The sequence below is a fragment of the Tamandua tetradactyla genome, chromosome 7 (genome assembly GCF_023851605.1).
Source record: "Tamandua tetradactyla isolate mTamTet1 chromosome 7, mTamTet1.pri, whole genome shotgun sequence".
Lineage (NCBI taxonomy): Eukaryota > Metazoa > Chordata > Mammalia > Pilosa > Myrmecophagidae > Tamandua > Tamandua tetradactyla.
This window is the reverse complement of record NC_135333.1, coordinates 164,981,032-164,997,463: the sequence shown is the minus strand read 5'-3', so window position 1 is coordinate 164,997,463 and position 16,432 is coordinate 164,981,032. Positions and strand designations below refer to the sequence as shown.

Here is a 16,432-nt window from a genome sequence, read left to right as displayed (position 1 = left end):
TTGAAAGCAAGGAGACGTGCTTTCCCTCGCAGCTGGTTTGTCCAGTGGTCCTAAGGAGGACACTCGTGGGAAGGAAGGCGACACATGCCGATGTAGTGCTCACGGCGTCCCCGCAAGGATAGATCTTGAGTATGACTGTCTTATCAACAACCAGCTGTCCTCCCTGGATCAGGTCACCAGTCTATGTGTTCTTGCCCAGGGAAAAGGACAGGACTATAAAAGAAGTGGCCAAAGTGTACAGGGAAATGAGTAGCTCTAGAAGCATGCTGTGCGTTCAGGTGAGTGCCATGCATATGTAAAATAATGGAAGAATGTATCGGCAGCAATACATTTCTTCTTTATGCAGAAAATCATCAAAGGAAATTTCCCCTGCATGTTTTTATTGAGATATGACAGTCATATAAGCAAAGGCTCAAATATTAAGGGGTATATAACTTGATGAATTTTTACATATGTGTATATATATATATATGCATATATATATACACACACACATCTTGTGTAATCACCATCCAGATCAAGATATAGAATATCTCCAGGCCTCACAAACCTCCCTCCTTCCCTTTCCCACTCAATAATCTACTCTGTCTCCCCCGTAACCACTGATCTTGCATATGTTAAACTGCAGTTAACACTGTGGTATATATTCTTACTTGTCTGTTATTTGCAGTCTGTCCCCATAAAGTTTTGTCTGTTCTAGATGTTCATATACATGGAATCACACAGTGTGCAATTTTTTAAACACATGGTACATTTTTATCCTTCTTCTGCCTGAGAATAGACGTGGTAAATACCAGTCACGCGCCAGCATCCTCTCCTCCTGCATCCCTTCTCGTCAGCTGAGCCTGGACGGAGCCCTGACGTCTTCTCTGATTGTGCTCCAGGCCGCCCCACTGGGCAGGACCCACGGCACCCGGGATCCGCCTCTATGCCGTAATCTTTACCCCAACACATCTACTAAGCCACCCGACTTGTCTTTTTTATTCTATCGCTTGTGGCATTTCTTCTTTTTCCTGTTCCTTCTGCACCTGGAATGACCTTTCTTCTCCTGGCTGAGTCCTCTCACCTTCCATGTTCAGGTAACTCATGTTTTCCAAACCTTCTCCGATTATTTCTCCTCTAACAATCTCTTATTCTCCCCCCCAAATTTATTTGCCCCCTCATTTGTGTCTTCATAGTACTTTATTCATATCCTTATTGTAGCAATTATTACATTGTATTTTATCTTTTGCTATGTTGGTGAGCTCCCTAAGGGATGAGATCTTTATTTCCAGAACCTATCAGAGGGCGTAGCTTCTTTTCAAAATCAGTTTTTTGAAATATAATTTACAAACAATGATATATACATCCATGTAAGCGCTACCACAAACAAGATGTCATGGAAGGAATAGCATTTTTTAAATTGCCAACTCTCTACCTTTATTTATCCATTTATTACTAGAGCTGTTGTAATTTTACAGAAAAGTCATGTATAAAATATATAAAGTACAGAATTCCCGTATACCGCCTGTGGTAGTTAGATTCAGTTGTCAACTTGGCCAGGTGAAAGCACCTAGTTCTGTTGCTGTGGACATGAGCCAATGGTAGGTGCATCTCATCTGTTGCTAATTACATCCGCAGTTGGCTAGGAGGCGTGTCTGCTGCAATGAGTGACGTTTAACTTAATTGGCTTGTGCTTAAATGAGAGAACGCAATGTAGCACAGTCTAGCAGCTTGGCATTCCTCATCACAGCACTTGCAGCTCAGCCCAGGCCCTTGGAAATGGAGGAAGAGATCACCCCGGGGAAAGTTGTTGGAACCCAGGGGCCTGGAGAGAAGACCAGCAGAGACCATCCTGTGCCTTCCACGTAAGAAAGAACCTCAGTGGAAAGTTAGCTGCCTTTTCTCTGAAGAACCAACAAAATAAATCCCCTTTTATTAAAAGCCAATCCATCTCTGGTGTGTTGCATTCTGGCAGCTAGCAAACTAGAACACCGCCCTATTACAAACACCTTGCATTAGTGTGGTACATTTGTAGCGATTCACGAAAGAGCGTTTTTATAATTGTAGTATTACTATAGTCCATTGCTTGCAACAGGGTTCGCTGTTCGTGTTGTATGGTTCTGTAATTTTTTAAATTTTTGTTCCAGTACCATATATCCAACCTAAAATTTCCCCTTTAATCACATTCACATATATAATTCAGTGCTATTAATTACATTTACAATGTGCTAGCATTACAGTAATCCATTTGTTATCAAAACTTTACAATCTAGCCAAATAGAAACTCTGTACAACTCAAGCACCAACTCCCCATTCCCTACCCTGAGTCCTCCAGGTAACCTGTACCCCAGATTCTGACTCCATGAGTTTGCTTATTCTAATGATTTCTTATCAGTGAGACCATACAATATTTGTCTTTCATTCAACTTGATGTCTTCAAGGTTCGTGCACGTTGTTGCATGCTTCAGAACTTCATTCCTTTCTACAGTTGGAAAAATATATGTGGTTGTATGTATACACCACATTGTGTTTATCCATTCACTGGTTGTTGAACACTTGGGTTGCTTCCATCTTTCGGCAATTGTAAATAATGCTGTTATATACAATAAGGTGCAAATAACTGTTCCAGTCCCTGCTTTCAGTTCTTTTGTCTCTATCTTTATTTTTTTTTTTTTTTTTTTTTAAAGGAAAGACAGAGAGAAGGAAGGAAGGATAGAAGGAAGGAAGGAAGGAAGAAAGGGAAACATTTTTAAACATTTTCTTGTTTTATTGTATTCTGTTTCTCCGTTTTTGTTACATGGGCTGGGGCCGGGAATCGAACCGAGGTCCTCCGGCATAGCAGGCAAGCACTTTGCCCGCTGAGCCACCGCGGCCCGCCCTCTATCTTTATTTTTATTGCAACTATTCTATTATTTTTTCTGTTTATCAGGGCAGTGGTTTTTCTTTTGTCATACTTGCTCTTTATTCCAGAAAGAAGTCCACTTTTTCCATAAAGCATAACTTGTTAACATTTTGCAAACTTTTTAAGAGGGATTTGTGTATCTGTGTTGATGAGTGAGATTGGCTTATAATTTTCTTTTCTACCCAATTCATAAACCCCTTTTAGCAGGGTCAGTGTGAACAGAATTGGTGCAACAGGATGGAGAAGTATTGCAAACCAGTGGGAGAATATATTTTGTTCACGAGAAACATCCAATAAGAAAAGAGGGATTGTTCTGTACTTTGAGATGTTTTCAGAAATCTCTGGATAAAGACAGGACAGGGACGTGATCTGGTGTTAGTATGCAGAATGCTTAGTCCTGAGGCTGTAGATGATGCCTGTCCTGTGAAGCTCAGGTAACAGACCCAGATGCAATATGGTGAGGCAAGGCCATTTCCACTGCCCAGCTGGATATTTGTGAGAAGCCCGGCTCTGCTATTAGAGCATCTGAAAAGGTTCTGTCTAGTTTTACGTGTTCATTTGATTTCTTGCTGATGGAGGAGGGCTTTTGCTGTATGCTTAATTCACACCAGACCCACCTCAGTGGGAAGCTGTGATAATCATCTATTCAGACAAGAATCTTTCTTGCACCCCTGAAATTTCAGCGAAAGGATGTGAACCTTATTTTCTGCTTTTTGATTTTAAAGCACACAGGTCTGTTCTCAGTGAAAAAATAAATTTTCACTAAGGAAAATTAATTTTGTCCAGCAGAGCTGATCACAACCCTGCAGAAGGTGACATGTTATTTTGTAACTGAATTATGAAGAAAGAGATCCTGGACATAAATGTCTTTGTACCTTAAGCTTCCAAAATGTAGATTATTTTTTTACATCAGAAAGAGGAGGGGAACGAACCCATGACCAGAGGCCCTACAGGGAATACCCATAAGAACGAGCAGGTGAGGAAGGCTATAAGACATGGACAACTCAGCGAGGAGCTCCAGTCTCTCCCAGTGCACTGCCGGGCTGGGCCGTGGCCATGGCTGCTCCTTTCTCTCTCGTTCTGCATCAGAAATGCTGACAGAGGTCTTTAGAAACACAAGCTAACTAGATTCTTAAAGACAAGTGTATAAAGGTATAATGTTTACAGTGTGATGTGGGATTGTGGGAACCTTGTGTCTGATGCTCCTTATATCCAAGATATGGACAAAGAGTAAAAAAATATAGATAAAAATAAATAAATAAATAAATAATGGGGAGAGGGTAAAATAAATAGGGTAGATGGAAACACTGGTGGTCAATGAGAGGGCGAGGTAAGGGGTACGGTATGTATTGAGTTTTTTCCTTTTTTTAATTTCTTTTTCTGGAGTGATGTAAATGTTCTAAAACATGATCATGGTGATGAATACACAACTATGTGCTGATACTGTGAGCCACTGATTGTGCACCACGTATAGAAAGTATGTGTGTGAAGATTTTTCTCAATAAAAAAAATAAGTTAAAAAAAAAAGGCAGGCTGAGCTATGGGGAGAGTAACCCCATGCTCCGAGCCTGCCCTGAGGTTGGATTCGTTGGCCTATAGAACGGAAGCTTCCTGATGTGAGAGTCACGTCATGATCAGCATCGTTTGGTTCCCCCAGACCCTGGGACTGGACCTGGCAGATGGTAAATCATACTTGTTGAATGAATTAAAGAACTAATGAATGGCTCTTCAGCCTGATGGCCAGACACTGGGGAGGGAAGTGTATGGTCACTGCCACGTCTTCCCTGGCCTCTTTGGAGGTGCTGTCGGGACCGGGGCCTGGTGAACTGAGCTAGGCCTCACCTGGTAACTCGATGAGCTGACCGTATGGGAGGGAAAACCCCAGTCGAGAGGAGTCAGACTCCACACTGGGACAATAGTGGGCATCAAATCCTACAAGCTGGGCTGTGCTGGGTGCAGAAAGGGCCTCCCTCATTTAGGTGCCCCTCCCCCCCGTGCCTGGCACCTACCTAATAGTCACTCTGTAAACGTTTGCTGAAATGGCAAGGTAGGAACGTGACCAAGGTAGCAAATATGCATTGCATGCTTACTGTGTTGCAGCCACTGTTTTCAAGGAGCATCATTTAATTCTCGAAGGCTGGCATGATGAGAATGAGTCCACTGAGTATGGGTCAGGAACTGAAACAGGGACAGTTGAATCCCTGGCTTGTGGCTATGTGGCTAGTGAGTGGTGCAGCTGAGGATCGGACTGGAAGGTCCTGCCCAGTGCCCACACCCACAAGCCCCAGGCTGTGACAGGCAGCAATGTGCAGTAACAAACTCAGTGCACCAGTGTTCACAGCAGCATTGTGCACAATAGCCAAAGAGGTGGAAGCAGCCCAGATACCCGTCAGCTGATGGATGGACAAACAAAATGTGGCATGTCTATACAAGGGAATACTGTGCAGTTGTAAGAAGGAATGCAGTTTTGATACATGTGATAACATGAATAAACCTTGAAGACATCATGTGGAGTGAAATGAGCCAGAGACAAAAGGACAAATATTATGATTCCACTTACATGCAATATCTAGAATAAGCAAATTTACAGAAATGGAAAATAGATTAAAAGTTACCAGCAGGCAGGGGAAGGAGGGATTGGGAATTATTGCTTAAAAGGTAAAGAGTTTCTCTTTTGGGTAATGAAAAAGTTTTAATAATGGAAGATAGAGATGGTAGTATAACCTGGTAAAATAATTAATGCCACTGAATTGCACACCTAAAAATGGATCTGATTTTATATTATATGTTGCCACAATAAAAACAATAGAAGTTAAAAACAAATCAGCAACCATGGTGTGGGGGGGGAGGGTGGGCAAGAATGGAACCAAATGCAGGAAATGGATTAGGAGGCATGGGTCATATACAGCACTTGAGAAATCTGTGCTTGGGAACGTGGCAGCAAAAGGCACAGAAAGGGGCTTTGCATGTATGCTCAGCAGGAACTGTGAAGGCCAGTGCAGCTGATAAAAGGAGCCATGCCTGGCTGAACCCGTTTTTTTTAACTAAAAAAAATTTTTTATTAGAGAAGTTGTGGGTTTATAGAACAATCATGCTTAAAATACAGGATTCCCATACACCACCCCACTACCAACACCTTGCATTGGTGTGGAGCAATTCTTACAATTGATGATAGCACCTTTTTGTTATTCTACTATTTTTTGACAGTAGTTAAATTTGTCACAATTGATGAAAGATTATTGAAATAGTACTATTAACTGTTGTCCATAGTTTACATAGGGGTATCTTTTCCATATTCTCAACCTATTATTATTATTTTCTTTTCATGAATGTCTTTATTTTATTATTCATCCGCACGCACACTGGATAAAGGGAGTATCAGTCACCAGGTTTTACAGTCACACCGTCACAAGATAAAAGCTATATAGTTACAAAATCATTTTCAAAGATCAAGGCTACTAGATTACAGTTCAACAATTTCAAGCATTTCCTTCTGGCTATTCAAATACACTAGAAACTAAAAAGAAATATCTATGTAATGAGTCAGTTATCATAACCACTTGTTAAATCCTAACTTCTCAGTAACAACTCATTCTCTCGGTCTTCAGGGATATCTGGCCAATGACTGTTCTAACTTCTTCATGCTGAAGAAGGGTGTCAACATTATGGGGTAGAGGAATGGAACTGGTTAATGTTCTTGAAGAGACTGGCACCTCTAGGTTTCAGGGCTTATCTGGCATAGGAACAGTCTGGAGGTTTAAGTTTCTGAAAAAATAAACTTACTAAGAGAAACTTTTATAGAGCCTTAGATAGAGCCCAGGGTATTCTCAGGGCTTTCAGGAAAACTGTTGGTTGGGGCTTGGCATACTGTAGCAATTTGCAATATCTGGCTGAATCCTGCTTAAGAGTAACCTCCAGAATGACTTCTCGACTCGATTTTAAATCTCTCAGCAGCTGAAACTTTATTTTGTTTTTCTTCTTTCCCCTCTTTTGATGAAGAAGGCATTCCCCTCCCACAATGCCAGGGCCAGGCTCACCTCTAGGAGTCATGTCCCACGGTGCCAGGGAGACTTGTACTCCTGGGAGTCATGTCCCATGTAGTGAGGGAGGGTGGTGAGTTTATTTGCAGAGGTTAGCTTAGAGAGAGGGGCCACATCTGAGCAACAAAAGAAGTTCTCTGGGGGTGACTCTTAAGCATTAATTTTAAGTAGGCTTAGCTTCATCATTACAGAAATAAGTTCTATAAGGGCAAACCACAAGAACAAAGACTTAGCTTATTAATTGGGAGTCCCTAATGCTTAAGGGAGTAGCAGGAATTTCCCAGGTGGAGAAGTTTAATAGTTCTACATTTTTTTCTCCATTCCTTCAAAAGACTTTGCAAATATGTTTTCATTTTCTGCCCCCAGTACTTTAAATGTATCAGGGTTTATATTAACCTATACAGAATAACAAAGGTCTCATTCCCTGTTCTAGGCTCCATGTAATTAGGTTGTTAAAATAAACTGACCAGACAGACTAAATTAGATAATGTGCTACAGAGAATTTAAATTTTGGACAAAATAAACATCTCTTCCTTTGGTCTCACACAGAAGTTGAAGTTTTAAAATACAGTCAATATCATCCTTTACCTTTTAGTCTGATTTACCTTAGTCCTAACCAAACCTGCTTCATTCATCTCTCTAATTGAAAGTCTGATCTCTTTTTCAGCTGTATGGAGTAATGCTGACCTTCATAGCTGCAGAACTCTGAGTCTCAGGTGTCACACAGATACACAAAGTTCCAGGGAACTACCAGGTTATACACAAAGAGCAAAGTATCTCAGAATTTAGAAATAACAGTTAAAACTCAGGAATAAATGTGACTCCTGTAAGAGTTTACAATCTATGCCCTAATTCTCACATAATAGTGTTTTATTCATTTCTGAACCTTGAGCTTTAATCATTGATTGCCCAATCTCTGTCTACTTTCTATCTCCTGATAACCTATGTTATGGAATTTAATTCCCAGAGCTTGTTCATTTTAGTTAGTTTATATTAGTAAGCTGAACCCTTTGAACAATGAAGACATAAGCTTCAAATTCTTAGAGTAAAAACCCTTAGTAGCATCTACTCAGAGATGATCAATTCAAGAAACATTTTTTATAGCACACCTCTTTAGATCTATGTATTCATTAATTTGGTTAACAAACATTACTGAACTCCTATGACATGGTGAGAGTGTGATAGGAACTGGAGGTAGAAAAATGAATTAGGCAGTTCTTATCCTCCAGGAATTTACAGCACCAAGCAAAAGCCATTGCAGAGCACAGACAGTCATCACGTAGGGAAGTGAGTCTGGTTCAGAAATGTGAGCAGCGTGGGGAAAAGAGGTCTTGTAGGGCCAGTAAGAGTTAATTGAATGCAGGAAATTTCCTGAAAACTGCATTTTGAAAGGCATGTTGGAAAACTGCATAATGGAAGACAAGAAGGTGGGAAATCGGAGGATGAATTTGATGAGAAATCAATCCATCCTGGTGGTGCCTGTTGAGGGAGCTGTCAGCTAGAGAGCCACACACAGGTCTGATGGTGAGGCATGATAAAGAGTTCGCACTCAACCTTGAAAATTGGGAGTTATTAAAGCATTTTAAACAGAGAGGCGACATGAAGAGATTTTATATTTTAGAAGGATCATTTAATAGAATGATGAGAAGAAGATCAACCGGACAGGCTGACCTGTTACTTCATTTAATTAGGTAAGAAGTGATCGGGCACTGACAGCGGAAATGCGAATGGCTGCTGACCTGAGTGACATTTAAAGTGAGACACTGTAAGACTCGGTATGTTGAATGAGGATGAGGGAAAAGTTTGAGGTGTCGCCAAGAGTCTCAAGTGGATAATTGGAAGACTAGTAATACTACTTTTTGAATTAGGAGATTGAGAAGGAGGAGGATGAGAAGTTTCTCAGTTATGTTACTGTGTAATAAACCACTTCAAAGCATAGTATCTACAGACAACAGCCATATATTAGCTAATAACTCTGCCCAGGGTTTAGAAGGTGTAGTATTATGTACCTCCACAAAAGGCACGTTCTCAATTCACACACCTGTGGGTGTGAGGCCATTTGTAAATAGGATCTTTTTTTTTTTCCACATGGGCAGCCACCAGGAATCGAATCCAGGTCTCCAGCATGGCAGGCAAGAACTCTGCCTGCTGGCCACCGTGGGCCGCCCCAAATAAGACCTTTGGAAGATGTTATTTTTAGATAAGGTGTGGCCAACTGCATCAGCATAGGCCTTAATCCTTATTACTGGAGGTCTACTAAAGAGAAGAAACCAGAAGTCAGAATTCAGAGAAAGTCTCAGAGAAGAGCCCGAAGCTGGAAGTCAGTGGAAACCAGAAGTCAGTAGAAACTGGAAGAGCCGACACAAGAAGACAGATAGGAGGCAAAGATGCAAGCCAGGGAACCCCATGGGCTGCGGCGGCCGGTGCCACAACGCCACAGACTCCTGAGAGAAAGCCCAGTCTTGCTAAGTCTTGATTTTGAACTTACCACACAGTGCAGTGCTCTCATTTTAAGTGTGCAATTCTGATGATTTTGGACAAATGTACATATCTGTGTAATCACCTCTATAATGAAGATAGAAAACACTGCCATCACCCCCAAAAGCTTCCTTGTGCTTTGCAGCCATCGGTCTCCTTAACATTGTCCCCAGCAACAGCTGAGCTTTTCTAGAATTTCAGCTAAATGGCTTCATATATTGAGCATACTTGCATCTGGCTGTTTTAGGCATCAGTGCTTTTTAAAAGCTTCTTTAAGTGATTTTAATGAGAAGCAATGAACTCAATGAACTCTCAGGACCCGTCCAGCTAAGAAGTACCATGATTTCATTTGCTAGTCTGGAGATGTCTTATAAAAGTTGCACTTTAAGAATAGTAACTGTAACTGCTGTTGTAATGGTTATGATAATGACAATGCTAATATTTATTGCTCTTTTACTATGTTCCAAAGCACTGTGCAGTTATTCACGTGCATCTTTCTGTCTGAAACCTCACAATGTCTCAAAGGGTAAGCACTATGCTTGTAACTGCATTTACAGTGGTAGAAATTAAGGCTTGGGGAAATTCAGTAATCTGCCTTAGATCAAGAATCTAGTAAGTAGTGGAGTTCAAATCCAGATTTTCTCACCGACGACAGAAACTTTGCTCTTAATCAAGAGTCTTGATGAAGATTCTACACAACGTGAAATTCCTCCAAGGAAAAGTCTCACCCTCCACTATTTTGGACATGCTTAGGAAGTATAAATTTATACCAGATGAATTATTTTGGCTTGTAGATTAATTCTAGCTGGGAAGAAGAGACTAATTTAAAGGTACATTTAGCAAAAAAGCAGAAGAGCCTCTTGCCTCAATAAGGAATAGTAAACCAGTTTGTTGCAAGTGTCAAATGACAGTTTAGACAAGAGAAAGGGATTCGGTAGAAATAGGATGAGGCAGAGGTTGCATCCTGTACATGTCTTCTCAGATACGTACAAAATAGAGACAGCAAGAGCAGCTCATCCATTCATGTCTATAGGGAAGTGAATTGCTACCTTGGATCTCAATCATCAAAAACGATATCTAGGGCAGTGTGATGGTGGCTCAGTGGCAGAGTTCTCACCTGGCATGCCGGAGACCCGAGTTTGATTTCCGGTGCCTGCCCATGCAAAAAAAAAAGAGGATATCTATTTTTGGTTTTCAAAATACACATCGCTGTGAGGATGAACAATGAACAATGAGTACTTTCCACAGTACCTGGCAGGTGACCAAATACCACCCCAGCTCAGCAGGCCCCCCGGGTCTTGTGTCTGGCAGGCACAATCTACTAGAGGTTAAGGCAGAGGGGGCGGGGAGGGAATGGCACCAGCAGATCTGGAAGGGATGTATGACAGCATCAGGGTTTCCTTAGGTTGCACTCATCCGTGACATCCAGATGAAAAGCTTGTCAGCTGAGGTCTCCCAGTTCCCTGTAAAAGAATATCAACATTTATTCTTGATAACCTGAAACAAACAGATTCCTGTTAGAACAGCAGCTGTCAGTGCCTGGCTGTCAAACCAAGAGCACGGCTGAGCCCCAGCCCACCCAGCTGTCTGTCCACTGGGTGACAGTGTTGACCCGTCTAAGGAAATAAGCTTTGTTCCTGGGCCAGACTCCCCAGGTCCCTAAAAGGAGAGACTGCAGCCAGGGAATGAGGGCACTGTTCTGCCTTTCTTGGTGTCAGGCACGCGGTTCTCTGTTTTCTTTCTCTTTCAAGGGAAAGTGTGAGACGAATTGTCCTGAAACCTAGAGCTAGGTTTCTTTGAGGAAGGTGGGTACCAAGGGTGGATGTGAATACTGTAAGGCATTAACCTGCGTTTTCCCAAGAATTGGATGAAGGAAAGAAGCCTGCACAGAGCCTTGTGAAAAGTCAGCTGAAAATTCCTTCCAGCTGTTTACTCAGCTTCAAGGGGATGGTGAATCCCCTCCCAAGGTGGCCCTTCTAATACAGACGTGCTGGTGCAGGGGACTGGGAAAGGGACACGTTTGTGTTTGTGGAACGTCGTTCCCATCACCAGTCACAGTTTTATGTTATTCCATCTGTTATGACGTGATCCCTGTCCTCAGGAGGAGAGGTGGGCAAGGGCGGTTTGCAATTCGGCGTGCTGACCGAGGCTGTGCTAACGTAAAGCAGGGGACACGGAGGCGGAGGACAGAACCAGCCACAGCGCACGTGAAAAGGAGAAAGGACAAGAGAGAAAGTGAGCTGAGTGTTTGCTTCAGGTCGTTTTAGAAGGGTCGGGATATATATAATTTATATTACTGTCTTCCTCCTAAACCCAAAAATGGAGTAGAGACGATAATGATTCAAATTATTGTGAGTCTTCACTGCCTAGTGAGCAAGGAAGTCATGTTAACATGGGACTTGATTCTGAATCCTTTTTAATCGGGTTGAAAGACTAAACTGGAATTTATCAATTTTAGAAAGTATTGTACCAAATTCTTTTAGTACTTAAGAAGGCTCCCCCACCCTTTTGCTTTATTTGGTGTAATCTATTTGTGAAGATAAATGAACCCATTAATGTTTTTATCATACCTAACACAACAAAGGTTTCTGATATTTGAAAATATATAAAAATCATGGTAGTATTTTCTTAGGGAGTTCTCCTTGGTTTCTAATATCCTCAAGTGAGGGTAAGACATGCAGACAGGTCACTGGCAGCAGATCAGCCCCCCCCTGCCCGCAGCTGGCAGACACCGAGTCACAGGACGAGGGGCTGCACCCCAACAGCACCTGCTCCCCGCAAACCATGGCAGGAGCATTTTTATATTCTCTTCCGTGTAAATAAAGACCAATTTATCAGATTTTTGGTACCTCTACCCTTCAGGGGGCCAAGGGTTTCCCAGAAGAGAAGGTAAAAGGACTCAGGGGAGGAGGCTGTGCGCAGGGCACAGAGGAACTTTGGGGGCTCCCAGAGCAGAGCAGCCTTCCCTGAGAGGCGCACCCCGCCTGCCCTAACCCCCCCGACCCGTGCCTGCCTTCCTCACTAGGGTCTCCATGAAACCGAAGCCAAAACCCAGAATGGGGGGAGATGCGTGTGCCCGTAGGGGCTCCAGGAAGACCCTCACCTGTTTTCTCTGTGGAGATGAGTCTCCTGCACCTCCTGCCCTCTTAGTCCCCCAGTCGTGAAGGTCTTTGGAAGCCGCAGAGATTGCTCGGGAGGTGGGCTCAGCTAGGTAACTCAGGCCCCCGATCTTTAGCCCCAGGTTGGTCAATACAAATTAAAATATAGAAGGCTTAACAGTCATATCTGTGGGTGACTCAGCACTGGAAGGAATGCATAACAGAATCAGGGTTTTCAAAGATTCTGACAGTCTGGAACAGGAAGCTAAAATGAACACAAAAAAAAGGTTTAAAACATATTAAGTGAAAGTACAGGATGCAGTTCATGAGGGAAAGACCTGGAAAACCTTAGTTGCCCCCTCCTCCCCCCAAAATATCAAAATAGTCCAATATTGTGTTATGACTACCAGCAAACCTATGCATACTTACCTTGAACTATTAGATATTTAAAGTTTAGAGGCTAGAAGGTCAAGGTGTTACAAGTGGTGGTGATGAAATGGACAGAGGAGCCAACAGGACAAGGGGCCTAGAGCAAATGCTACACAGAGCCCCACCTTGTCAGAGCTGGGGCTCAGTAAATGCTTGAGAGAGCCTCTCTGTTTCCAGTCACCCCTGTCTTCCTGAAACTAATAAATTTTCTTAAAGTTCAGCTTTGATGGTGCTTTTGTTTTGTTTTTATGTGTGTGTGTGTGTGTGTGTGTGTGTGTGTGTGTGTGTGTGTGTGTTTTCCCCTCTGTTCCGGAACCTTTAGTAACTCCCCCTTCATACCAAACCTGGTGCAGACTCAGCTCGGCACTCAAGGACTTCAAGACCTGGTCCTTCCCTTCCTTGACAGCCTCTTCTCTGCTTCTCTTCTTCTACTTTGCATTCTCTTTTCAATTTCTACTTTTAGAAGTGAATGAATGTTTATTTACAATAAAAATAGCATATCCTTATATTTGTATAGCACTGTATTTACAGGGAGTTTCCCCCCAAAACTGTCACTTTTTTAACCTGTAAAAAATCCCATGAGAATGGCAGTATTACAGGAACCACAAAAAGTGGCCAAGGAGTGTTGGGAGGATAGCTGCAGCGTCTTACAGCCTTCAGAAGCTTTAACTGTCATCCCTCTGGCCGTTACCCTAAGGGACGGGCTCTCCTGGGGTTGTTTTCCTAAACCATAAGAAAACTCTAGAACTAAACCACAGGAAAATTTTCCTTCCCTTGCCCTTCCTTCCTTCCTGCTAGCTTATGCTCAACCAGTTTAGCATCCAGCCCCAGCCACAGCTTCCTGTTTCCTGATCCATTGCTGAGGAATAGTCAGCCTTGGAACACGGTAAGACTCTTTATGTGTGTGTTTTTGTGTGTGCTTGTGTGTGTGTGAGAATGCATGTGTAGGAGTCAGAGGGAGTGGTGTAGTCAGAGGCCATAGTTAGGCAGAGTCTCATAGTCCCTGCTGAGGAATAAAGATTTTATCTAATAGGAAACCTGAGGCATCTAGGAACTGGGATGCCCCACCTTATATCTTGGCTAAACATGGTTTCTAAACACATGTCTTGGCCTTCTGTCTTCTGACCTTCTGCTCAGGAAACCGCCCCCCTCACCGCCACGGGGTCCACATCAACTGCTCTCACCATTTCGCTGGTAGAAATCCTGCTGGCTCAGAGGCACCTCCATCGAGTTCTCCATGAGCAGCCTGATGCCTTCCTCCTCCGAACTGCCACTCACGTTAGCACTTAATGAATGTCCAATAAATACATGCTGAATTAATGAACGTGTGAAGATCACTGAGGAGTGGTGGAGGAAACTTCGGGCGTATATTTTGGTGAAGACTTCGACACACGGAGCCCAGAAGCACTGTCATTAGATCTTAGACGGTGACCATGTGGAGGAGAGGAGAGCATGAGGTTCCAGGAAGCAGAGAAAGACTTACTCCAGCACTGGTGAAGGACAGGCGGCCAAGCGCCCGCTCAACAAAGGAAGGCGGCCTGTTTTGTTTTGCTTCTTATAGTAAATGTTTTTTTTCCTGACTTTATAACATTTTTATTTTATAATTTTTGTGGGGGAAATGCAGAAAAATATTAAGTAAATAAAAATCACCCATAATCTTAGGGCCCAGACATAAACACTGTTAATATTTCAGCATGTATCCTTCCAGTATTCACACACACACACACACACACACACACACACACACACACACACACACAAATACCAAGATGGGGTCTTAATGTACACAAAACAATGTATTATGAGCATTTCTCTTTATCCTTTAGTCTTGTTACTATTTTCTTTTATAGCAGCCTCATTGGTACTGACTGAATAATATTCCATTAAATGGATGTACCATGATTTATTAGTTGGCAATCTTTTATTGCTGGATATGCAATTTTTTTTTAAAAGGGAACATTAAAAATTAGAGCCACCCAGTGTCAGAATTCACAGTCCTACAAAGTGGCAAGCTGAGCTCTTGCTTTCTGAGAGGCTTCCTCCCGGGGCTGCCTCCCTTCTAGTCTCTGCGCCCCATGCGCGTTCGCGACGAGGCTTCTTCCCAGGGGGTGGCCTCTTTCCCTGGGCCGCCCCCTCTTCAGGGCCAGACTCAGAAAGCACTGTTTTCACTTCTCCGCTCCCACGATAGGGTTTTAAGCTAAGAAAGAGAGTCCCAGGAACAGATAGATACGTACTCTTTACGCCCCCAATCCTTTCTGTTGAATAGTCACGTAGCTCTGCATCGCATCATAAAACATCAATGCTTTAAAAAATGGCATGCTATTTAGAAGGGTGCAGGAGAGTTGGCTGAGGAAATTTAAGCACATTTAAAGAAAAAACAATTGCCTATATGGGCACTTGCATTCGTATCTGCAAATAAAAGAGTGAAAATAATTCTTTCCAGTCGTTAGTTGTAAGTTTAGCAACACTGTATTAATCTCTTGACATCCCCAGTTCTGACTTTGATCAAATTAGGGCAAGACTCTGCTCTTCTCATGTTGTAGCCTTTATACTATACTATACTATACTATACTATACTATACTATACTATACTATACTATACTATACTATACTATACTATATAGTAGCTACAAAATAAATATTTGTACAATTGGTTTGTGATGAAAGAGCAAACTTAATATTTAAGATCCCAAATCAAAAAGGGCATCCTGACTTTTTCGAAAAGCTGGGATGAGGCTTTCATTTCCTGTTTGAAAGACTACTCTCTAATACACAGAAGTCCAATTAAGCCTGTGACCTAACTTCAGACAAAGAAATTTGTTGGACATATCTCAGCAACTGTTATCAGTAATCAAAGGGACTAAGCCGCATTGTGCTAGGAATGATGTGTTTATAGAGCATTATAAACACAATTCTACACGCTTCTAGTAAAACGTTGGATTGCAGAGCTCCAGACTGAGCCAGCTGATTGATCCTTACCCCTGCTGCTTCCTGATATACTGATTTCCTCTTGCTGTGGCCTCTCCCCACTATGGAACAGTGTTTTTCTTTTAGGGTCAAACAACCTAGGTTTTAGGGGGGAAAAAAAGACCTTTAGAGCAAAGTATTTTGGGGGTATTAAATATCTTTAAATTAAAGAGCCCTTTTCTTCCTAATCACACACCGTTTCTTCCTTTGGCATTGGATTTGACTCAAATGTAGTACAAATAATAACAATAATAATAAATTACACTGAAGACTGTGTTTTAATCTATAAAGCATTTTTGCGTGTATGTTGGATTCTTATAAGAATTCCGTGAGATAAGCGACCTATTGTCATCCTCTCTTTTTGGCTGGGGAACCTGAGTCTGAGCGCAGTTAAGTGACTTACCTAAATATCACACAACTAATAAGTCCAGTGCTCTTTCCACTGTGCATCCTCAGTCAGCAGAGGCGGCATAAAAGAGCAGCGAACCCTGATTCTAGTCCTGGTTCTGCCTCTCACCTGCTGGATGACCACAGAT

At 42.3% G+C, this 16,432-nt stretch overlaps 1 long non-coding RNA gene across 2 annotated transcripts; it reads left to right on the top strand.

Annotated features, from left to right (window-relative positions):
* Positions 1 to 896: 896 nt before the first annotated feature.
* LOC143642807 (uncharacterized) lies at positions 897 to 14,249 on the top strand. Of its 2 annotated transcripts, XR_013155878.1 has the most exons (5): positions 897 to 1,079; positions 8,616 to 8,699; positions 11,568 to 11,637; positions 13,728 to 13,815; positions 14,067 to 14,249. It is a non-coding gene; the product is annotated as an uncharacterized LOC143642807 (long non-coding RNA). The 2 variants fall into 2 exon arrangements; XR_013155877.1 differs by lacking the exon at positions 13,728 to 13,815.
* Positions 14,250 to 16,432: the final 2,183 nt, after the last annotated feature.